This window comes from Gigantopelta aegis, chromosome 12, assembly GCF_016097555.1.
Source record: "Gigantopelta aegis isolate Gae_Host chromosome 12, Gae_host_genome, whole genome shotgun sequence".
Classification (NCBI taxonomy): domain Eukaryota; kingdom Metazoa; phylum Mollusca; class Gastropoda; order Neomphalida; family Peltospiridae; genus Gigantopelta; species Gigantopelta aegis.
The window spans coordinates 20,628,600-20,639,091 of NC_054710.1; the positions used below are offsets into that span (position 1 = coordinate 20,628,600).

Below are 10,492 nucleotides of genomic sequence, written 5' to 3' on the forward strand. Positions count from 1 at the left end.
AATGTAAACAAAGTGTACATATCCCCTAACTACATCCTGTTCCTTGTCGGGTGCTGTGGTGGACAGTATATAGTATCCAATGTAAACAAAGTGTACATATCCCCTAACTACATCCTGTTCCTTGTCGGGTGCTGTGGTGGACAGTATGCAGTATCCAATGTAAACAAAGTGTACATATCCCCTAACTACATCCTGTTCCTTGTCGGGTGCTGTGGTGGACAGTATGCAGTATCCAATGTAAACAAAGTGTACATATCCCCTAACTACATCCTGTTCCTTGTCGGGTGCTGTGGTGGACAGTATGCAGTATCCAATGTAAACAAAGTGTACATATCCCCTAACTACATCCTGTTCCTTGTCGGGTGCTGTGGTGGACAGTATGCAGTATCCAATGTAAACAAAGTGTACATATCCCCTAACTACATCCTGTTCCTTGTCGGGTGCTGTGGTGGACAGTATGCAGTATCCAATGTAAACAAAGTGTACATATCCCCTAACTACATCCTGTTCCTTGTCGGGTGCTGTGGTGGACAGTATATAGTATCCAATGTAAACAAAGTGTACATATCCCCTAACTACATCCTGTTCCTTGTCGGGTGCTGTGGTGGACAGTATATAGTATCCAATGTAAACAAAGTGTACATATCCCCTAACTACATCCTGTTCCCTGTCAGGTCCAGTCTAACAATTCAGAATACAAATCTGCTCCCCAGCCATGAGTCACATCAGAAAATTTTCTCGCATACATTTCCGCTTTTTTCTGTGGTCTATCAAATAGGCAGATCACTGTAGTATGTGCCCCCCCCCCCCCCCCCTTCCCTCCCAACATAGCTGTGGTTTAAAATGTATTGAGATGTTGCATATATCCCTTTTTTTATCCCTGAATCTCTTGTCTAATGAGCTCTGTCCTGTGCTAGTTTTGCTTTAGTGAACTAGTCTGGGAGTGACAGTCCTCTTTGTGGTGGTGCAAGAGGAATGAAATCTCCAGTCAGTCTTTCTGGGTATGGCGCTATGGAATTGAAACTGTTGAATTTTTATTTTGATGTTGATCATCACATTTTTTTTTTGCATTTACCATAGTTTGACACCCAATAGCCGATGTATTTTTCATGCTGGGGTGTCGTTAAACATTCGTTCATTCATTCATTCTATGGAGTTGAATGCAATCACAGTGAACAGGGGGATATGGGTTAACTTTTAAAAACAATTCTTCAAAAATATTTGGGTAAGGTGCCATATCCGTTTTACCCTGGCAGTGAGGGATCTCCGCGGAGTGACTGTCCTCCTAATGACGAAAAACTAGAAGGAGATTCATGGAATCATCCACTATTTTAGCAAATGCCCATTTGCATTGTACAGATACAGCCCTGATCATGTATTACGGTTTTGTCGTTTCTTCTTTTGTGATGTTTTCTCTTGCAGTGTTTGGGAAGCGGGCTGCTCACTGTCAACACGATACAGACTGTCACTACGGCCAGTGCTGTGAGTCAGGGACGTGCTCACACGCTCACTGTGAGTACAACGTCACTTATCACGATAACTGTGCAGGACGTGTGTTTTGAAGTGATCATACTAATTAAAACATAATAAAATAACGAGGCTGGGCTACTGGAATGAGTGAATTAAAGACTAACCAACTGACTGACTGACTGACTGACTAACTGCTTGGCTGACTGACTAGCTGTCTAACTGTCTGATTGGTTGACTTAAATACTAACTGACTGATTGGTTGACTTATTGACTGACTGACTGACTGACTGGCTGACTGACTGGCTGGCTGATTGGCTAACTGACTGACTGGCTGGCTGGCTGATTAGCTAACTGGCTGACTGACTGACTGGCTCATTGGCTCATTGACTGACTGACTGACTGTCAGGCTGACTGACTGGCTGACTGACTGACATTCTTACTGACTGACTGACTGACTAACTGACTGATTGGCTGGCTGACTGACTGACTAACTGACTGACTGGTTAACTGACGGACTGGTTGACTGAGATACTAACTGACTGATCGGTTGACTTATTAACTGACTTACTGACTTTCTGGCTGACTGACTGGCTGGCTGACTGACAGACTGGCTGGCTGGCTGGATGAAGGAATGAATGAAAGAGGACACAAGAAGAAAAAAAATATAGAATGATGTGTGAGGTATGTGCTGACAAACTATGTTGGGTAGATAAATACGGATAAACTGAATTGTTTTTGTTTTGTTTTGGTTTCTGATTACAGGTGTGACGACCTAAGTGTGTAAACTGGACAGTGACTGTCCGTCGTACCACTGCTGTGAAAACAGTGTGTGTGTGTCAGATCAAAGTACCAACACTGCGAAGGTAAACACTTTATCTTCTCTGTTGTTGTTGTTGTTTTGTTTCGGTTTTTTCGGGTGTTTTTTGTGTATTTTCGTTAACAGCATTGTTCAGCAGCGGGACGGGATATAGCTCAGTGGGTAGAGCGCTCGCCTAGGGTGCATCATCGTATGATTCACTGGCGTAGCCAGGATAGTATATTGAGGTGGACAACCCATATATGAGGGGGGCCAACCCACATTATGTATGTATGTATGTATGTATGTATTGATGTATGTATTGATGTATGAATATCTATATATTGTATGTATGTCGAGGTTGACTGTTACATGCATAGATATTAACGCACTGGCGCAGGGCATAATTAAATCCTTTCTGACCTCACAAATTGTCCCATGCCGTTGGTGGGACTCGAACATGTGGCACCGAATCGCCCGAAAATTGCAAGACTAACCACAATGAACTCTGAGGTATTGAGGCATTCATAAAAAGGATGCTCTTTAACTCAACCACATGCATGGGGCCTACAATCTATGCGATCTCTCTCTCTCTCTCTCTCTCTCTCTCTCTCTCTCTCTCTCTCTCTCTCTCTCTCTCTTGCTACCTCTCCTCCTCCCACCCTTCTCTCCCCCTTCTTCCTTCTCTCTCCATTCACTCGCTTCCTCTCCCCTTCTCTCTATTTCTCTACTATCTCTTCTCTCTGTGTCTAGCTTCCTCCCCCCTCCCCTCTCTCTCTCTCTCTCTCTCTCTCTCTCTCTCTCTCTCTCTCGCAACCTCCATCCTCTCTGTCTCTCTGTCTCTCTCTCTCTCTCTCTCTCTCTCTCTCTCTCTCTCTCTCTCTCTCTCTCTCTCTCTCTCTCTCTCTCTCTCTCCTTACCTGTCTCCCTCCTCTCTCCCTCCACTGAACCGATGGATCAAGTGATTCTTTCTCAGAATCCTCGTCTCTCTTCGGAAACCTCAAATGTCATATTGAAAAATATATTTCATGTCTGTGTAATATTAAGCAAATAAAATTAAACAAATGCATGGTTAATTATAATTATTTTTTAATGTATTTCAGGTTTTGGACCGAATAAGTTTTGTTTTGGTGTTTGTTAGGATTTGTTTATTGCGGTACGTGTATGCTTAAATTGCTCCAGTTTCTTCTTCCTTAAAATTATAAAAATTTATTATAAAATTGTCACATGACAACAATGAAAAATACAAAACATTTGATACACATGTTATTTAATGTGAGAATGATCACATGACAGGTCCTCACCTATCACTTCCCTCTCTCTGTTGCTCTGTTTATGTTCCTTTCTCCCTACCCCCTACCCTCTCTCTTCTTGTATCTCCCCTCTTTCCTCTCTTATATATATATATATATATATATATATATATATATATATATATATATACTGACACACAGTAAAAACGCAAAACAGATATGTTTCAATATTTTGTTGTGATTAATGAAAAATATATCTATTGGACTTAACATAACAATTTATGAGAGGAAGCCATTGATTGGTACTTTTGTCTGGGTTTTAATCCTGGTTTTGTTCTCGTTATACATACAATAGCAGAAACACACAAAATGGTGTGAAATGCGTTCACTACATGCTCAATCATGCTGCATGCAATACACATGAAATGCCAGTATGTGGACATATAAAAGTCACGTAACGGTGTCATATTCTTCGTCACATTAAGAATGCCACGACTCAGAGAAGAACAAAGGGAGCGAGCGTTGGGCATGGTTCAAGGGGGGAACTTCGTAAAGCCAAGTTGCTAGGATCTTCAGAGTCCATCTATCAACTATTGGACGACTTGTTGAACGTCATCAACAGACCGGGAGTGTCCGTGATCGACCTCGATCTGGTCAACGTCCCGTTACGACCCCACGCCAAGATCGGCAGATTCGACGACACCACCTCCGTGACCTGTTCAGAAATGCGACGATGACAGCAAGCAACACGATAGGACGTCATGGACGTCGACTCAGAACGGCTGGACTCAAGATGCAGACGCCCGTACAACGGTAACATCATGACATCGCGGCATCGTGCTGCGAGACTACAGTTTGCTTTCTAGAATGGTAATCTCCACCAGCCTTTTACCGGAGCATTGTTTTCTCAGATGAGTCCCGTTTCTCTGTCTCCTTTGCCGATGGAAGAGCACGTGTGTACAGAAGACTCCATGAACGGTACGCTGACGGATGTGTGAGGGAACATGTTCGGTTTGGCGGCGGTTGTCTTATGGTATGAGATGCAATCAACTGTGATTTCAGTAGTGATCTCATCATTGTCCACAATGCCCTTACAGCCCAGCGTTATGTTGACGTTATTCTAAGACCAGTTCTCCAGCCACTTTTGACCAGGAGGTCCCCTTCTGTTTCAACAAGACAATGCCCGTCCACATACTGCAAGAATTACCCAGACAACACGCGGGTATCACCGTTATTAACTGGCCCGCCGTTTCACCGGATTTGAACCCAAGTGAATGAACACATGTGGGATGAGTTAGGACGTCGTGTACGTCACCGCCAGGCACCACCGCGTAACGTCGCTGAGCTTGCACATTCCTGTGACTTATTTGAGATGTTTGTGCCAATCCTTTCCCCGTCTTCAGGCATGCTCACGGGCCAATGGTGGACACACCAGATACTGACCGTGATATGGGGGGGTTGAACTTTTCGATTACGAATGCAACTCGATTACTGATGATAACTGACCATGTTTCCATGTGAATGTATCTCATGAATACCAGTCATTATCCATCAATTCATCAATATAACCGGCCTCGGTTGCGTAGTGGTTAGGCCATCGGCCTACAGGCTGGTAGGTACTGGGTCCGGATCCCAGTCGAGGCATGGAATTTTTAATCCAGATTCCGACTCCAAACCCTGAGTGAGTGCTCCGCAAGGCTCAATGGGTAGGTGTAAACTACTTTCACCGACCAGTGATCCATAACTGGTTCAACAAAGGCCATGGTTCGTGCTATCCTGCCTGTGGGAAGCGCAAATAAAAGATCCCTTGCTGCTAATCGGAAAGAGTAGCCCATGTAGTGGCGACAGCAGGTTTCCTCTCAAAATCTGTGTGGTCCTTAAAGGGACATTCCTGAGTTTGCTGCATTGTAAGATGTTTTCGACTAATAAAATATTTCTACGATTAAACTTACATATTAAATATATTTTCTTGTTTAGAATATCAGTGTCTGTATAATCAATGTGTTTCTGGTCATTTAAATATTTGTAAGAAGCCCACACTGGATTTTATCTTTAAATAATTTCGTACGTACGAAAAAATTGTTTTTAGGAAATAAAATGAAATTTAACCTAGTACAAATATTAGAACGGTCAGAAACACGCTTAATGTATAGCCACTAATATTTTATGCAGAAAAATATATTTGATATGTAAATACAATCGTTAAAAACTCTCTGTTAGTCGATAACATCTTAAAAATTGCAGCAAACTCAGGAATGTCCCTTTAACCATATGTCTGACGCCATATAACCGTAAATAAAATGTGCTGAGTGCGTCGTTAAATAAAACATTTCTTTCTTTCCAATTCATTAATAGTTTGTCGTTATTTGCAATGAAAAGTTGTTTTTGCGTTTTCATTGTGTGTCAGTGTGTGTGTGTGTGTGTGTGTGTGTGTGTGTGTGTGTGTGTGCGATCTATTTATCTATCTAACTCTATCTCCCTCACATTCCCTCTCTTTCCTTCCTGTATCAAAATTACAATATGTTAGACGTCAAATAGCCGTAGATGAAAATGTGATGAGTGGCCGTTAAACCCATATCCGTTTCCTTTCGTTCCACTGTCTTTTCTTGAAAGTGTTTGGAAAACGAGCTGACCAGTGCAGACATGATGATGACTGTCCTAATGGAGAATGCTGTGATCTCGGGAATGTCATCACACCCACTGTAAGTCACTTTGAGCAAGTTAAGATGAGCGTTGTGATGATGCTCATCATTGTGATGATGCTATTAATAACGATTTTAATTTTCATTGATTATTGATTGTGTTGATGTTTTGATGCTACTGTTGCTGCTGCTGATACTGATAATAGTGGTGATGGTAGGGTTGGTTATGATGGTGATGCTGATAGATATGATGATGATGATGATGTTGATGATGATGATGATGACGATGATGGTAGGGCTGGCAATAATGGTGATGATGGTGGTGGTAGTCATGATCATGATCATGATGGTTGTCATGATGGTAATGGTGATGGTGATGGTAATGATGATGGTGATGGTAGTGGTGATGGTGATGGTGATGGTAGTGGTGATGGTGATGGTAGTGGTGATGGTAATGGTGATGGTTTTTGGTGGTGTTGATGACGATGATGTGATGTTGTTGATTTTGATGGTATTGATTCGTAGATGATGGACATAATCACGATTAACAACCTTCTTTTCAAATAGGCAAGAGGTCGTTCATTCCTTTCTTTTCCATGATCGATTAAAAACGTTAAAAAAACCCCACACATTTTGTTCTTGTTTTTCCTCAGGTGGATCTTTCCAGGGCTGCACCTCAAGCCGTCAGTGTCACGACACTCACTGCTGTCATAACGGACAGTGTGTTCACCGATCTCACGGCTTCTGTTAGGTAAACTAAACAAACCTTATACAGAGAGTCTCTGGTTCAAATCCCCTCAGTGTCACGACACTCACTGCTGTCATAACGGACAGTGTGTTCACTGATCTCACGGCTTCTGTTAGGTAAACTAAACAAACCGTATAGAGAGAGTCTCTGGTTCAAATCCCCTCAGTGTCACGACACTCACTGCTGTCATAACGGACAGTGTGTTCACCGATCTCACGGCTTCTGTTAGGTAAACTAAACAAACCGTATAGAGAGAGTCTCTGGTTCAAATCCCCTCAGTGTCACGACACTCACTGCTGTCATAATGGACAGTGTGTTCACCGATCTCACGGCTTCTGTTAGGTAAACTAAACAAACCGTATAGAGAGAGTCTCTGGTTCAAATCCCCTCAGTGTCACGACACTCACTGCTGTCATAACGGACAGTGTGTTCACTGATCTCACGGCTTCTGTTAGGTAAACTAAACAAACCGTATAGAGAGAGTCTCTGGTTCAAATCCCCTCAGTGTCACGACACTCACTGCTGTCATAACGGACAGTGTGTTCACCGATCTCACGGGCACTGTTAGGTAAACTAAACAAACCTTATAGAGAGAGTCTCTGGTTCAAATCCCCTCAGTGTCACGACACTCACTGCTGTCATAACGGACAGTGTGTTCACCGATCTCACGGGCACTGTTAGGTAAACTAAACAAACCGTATAGAGAGAGTCTCTGGTTCAAATCCCCTCAGTGTCACGACACTCACTGCTGTCATAACGGACAGTGTGTTCACCGATCTCACGGGCACTGTTAGGTAAACTAAACAAACCTTATAGAGAGAGTCTCTGGTTCAAATCCCCTCAGTGTCACGGCACTCACTGCTGTCATAACGGACGGTGTGTTCACCGATCTCACGGGCACTGTTAGGTAAACTAAACAAACCTTATACAGAGAGTCTCTGCTTCAAATCCCGTCAGTGTCACGACACTCACTGCTGTCATAACGGACAGTGTGTTCACAGATCTCACGGGCACTGTTAGGTAAACTAAACAAACCGTATATAGAGAGTCTCTAGTTCAAATCCCCTCAGTGTCACGACACTCACTGCTGTCATAACGGACAGTGTGTTCACAGATCTCACGGGCACTGTTAGGTAAACTAAACAAACCTTATACAGAGAGTCTCTGGTTCAAATCTCCTCAGTGTCAATTTAGGGTTGTATTTTGTAGATGATTGGGTTTTTTTTAAAAGTCATTAAGAATGGCCACTTCAGATCACTCCTTTGACACCCAATGGATCTGCTAATGAAGAAAAAAGAATTGTTTTATTTAACGACACCACTAGAGCACATTGATTTATCAATCATCGGCTATTGATTGTCAAACAGTCTTAGAGAGAAAACCCGCTAAAAAAAAATTCATTAGTAGCAAGGGATATTTTATATGCACCATTCCACAGACAGGATAGCACATACCACAATCTTTAATATACCAGTCGTGGTACACTGGCTGGAATGAGAAATAGCCGAAATGGGCCTATCTGCTAACGATGCCTTAGTTAGGGCTCTACCAGAATTAAACACATAGGGTAAGCGTGAAACTATTTGTTGTATATCCACCATCCCGGAGGGGACTATAGAATTTGTCTCCGTTTATCTATGTGTCCGTCTGTCCCGCGTATAGTTTTCCGGACTTTGTGTTTTTTTACAAGACCTTAAAGCGACATTCCCGAGTTTGCTGCATTGTAAGATGTTTCCGACTAATAAAATATTTCTACGATTAAACTTACATATTAAATATATTTTCTTGTTTATAATATCAGTGTCTGTATATTCTATGTGTTTCTGGTCGTCTTAATATTTGTAAGAAGCACAAACTAGATTTTGTCTTCAAATAATTTCGTACGTACGAAAAAATAGTTTTTAGGAAATAAAATTAAATTTAACCTAGTACAACTATTAGAACGATCAGAAACGCGTTTAATATACAGACACTAATATTTTATGCAGAAAAATATATTTCATATGTAATTACAGTCGTCACAAATTCTCTGTTAGTCTATAACATCTTAAAAATTGCAGCAAACTCAGGAATGTCCCTGAGTTGAAAGTTAGTGTACAGATTTATCATGTAGAGTTACAGATTAAGTTTGACTCTCAGTGTGATTTACTTATTCTTTTTACAGAAGTATTATGGCCCTTGAATTGAGTAAATATGAACATGTGTTGGGCCCGGTAGAAGGCATGCATTGCTTACAACTCAAAATGTTTATTTTTGGACAGGAACGAAGAAAGGAAATGTTTTATTTAACGACGCACTCAACACATTTTAGTTATGGTTATATGGCGTCAGACATATGGTTAAGGACCACACAGATAGTGAGAGAGGAAACCCGCTGTCGCCACTTCATAGGCTACTCTTTGCGATTAGCAGCAAGGGATCGTTTATATGCACCATCCTACAGACAGGATAGTGCATACCACGGCCTTTGTTACACCAGTTGTGGAGCACTGGCTGGAACGATAAATAGCCCAATGGGTCCACCGATGGGGATCGATCCTAGACCGACCGCGCATCAAGCGAACGCTTTACCACTGGGCTACGTCCCGCCTCTTGTTTTGAACAGAGACATGTCCCTTGAACTTAGGAGATACGAAACATGTTGGTGCCTGGAAGAGTGCATGTGTTGCTTTAACAAAACTCCCACAATGCTTGTTTAAATTATGAATAGAGTAACGCTTGCAGCAGTCCCAACAGGAATAAAATATTAACCGCGCACTCTCCATTTCTGGAAAAAGTCCTTATTTTTCACTTTGTTATTAACAAATATTTTGTTTTTACATTGCAGAACTTTACGACATTCAGTAACAGAATCAAGAACTCAGAATCTGCCCCAACGATGTGTACAACAACCATTAAACACAGACGTATTGGTTTACATATTATTACATCTGAGAAATAAAAGTAATACATTTTTAAAACTACATACGACATTCTTGTTGTTTATTTTATCATCATCATCACCTTCGTCAACGTCATCATCATCATCACCACCATCTTCGTCGTCGTCATCATCATCATCTTTTTCGTCATCATCATCTTCTTCGTCATCATCATCATTATCATCATCACCATCATCTTCGTCATCGTCATCATTGTTATTATTATTATTTGTCTATATCAACAAAATGATATTTTGTACGTCATCTCAACACATTTTAAACCACGACTGTTTAATATGATTATAGTTAACTTATTTTGACATTTGGTCGATTGAGGGAAAATAGAGAAGAAACCTGCTGTGGTCATGTACGCTAAATATGCACCAAGGTATCCTTTGCATGTAGACTGACATAAACACACGAGACGGAGGGGGAGACAGACATAAACCCACGAGACGGAGGGGGAGACAGACATAAACCCACGAGACGGAGGGGGAGACCGACATAAACACACGAGACGGAGGGGGAGACAGACATAAACCCACGAGACGGAGGGGGAGACCGACATAAACCCACGAGACGGAGGGGGAGACCGACATAAACCCACGAGACGAAGGGGGAGACAGACATAAACCCACGAGACGGAGGGGGAGATCGACATA

At 42.0% G+C, this 10,492-nt stretch overlaps 1 long non-coding RNA gene across 2 annotated transcripts; it reads left to right on the forward strand.

Annotated features, from left to right (window-relative positions):
* The first annotated feature begins 904 nt into the window (after positions 1–904).
* LOC121386674 lies at positions 905–9,848 on the forward strand. Of its 2 annotated transcripts, XR_005959685.1 has the most exons (6): positions 905–1,512; positions 2,233–2,333; positions 3,370–3,422; positions 6,133–6,221; positions 6,815–6,912; positions 9,737–9,848. It is a non-coding gene; the product is annotated as an uncharacterized LOC121386674 (long non-coding RNA). The 2 variants fall into 2 exon arrangements; XR_005959684.1 differs by lacking the exons at positions 905–1,512; positions 2,233–2,333; positions 3,370–3,422 and having other exon boundaries at positions 5,884–6,221.
* Positions 9,849–10,492: the final 644 nt, after the last annotated feature.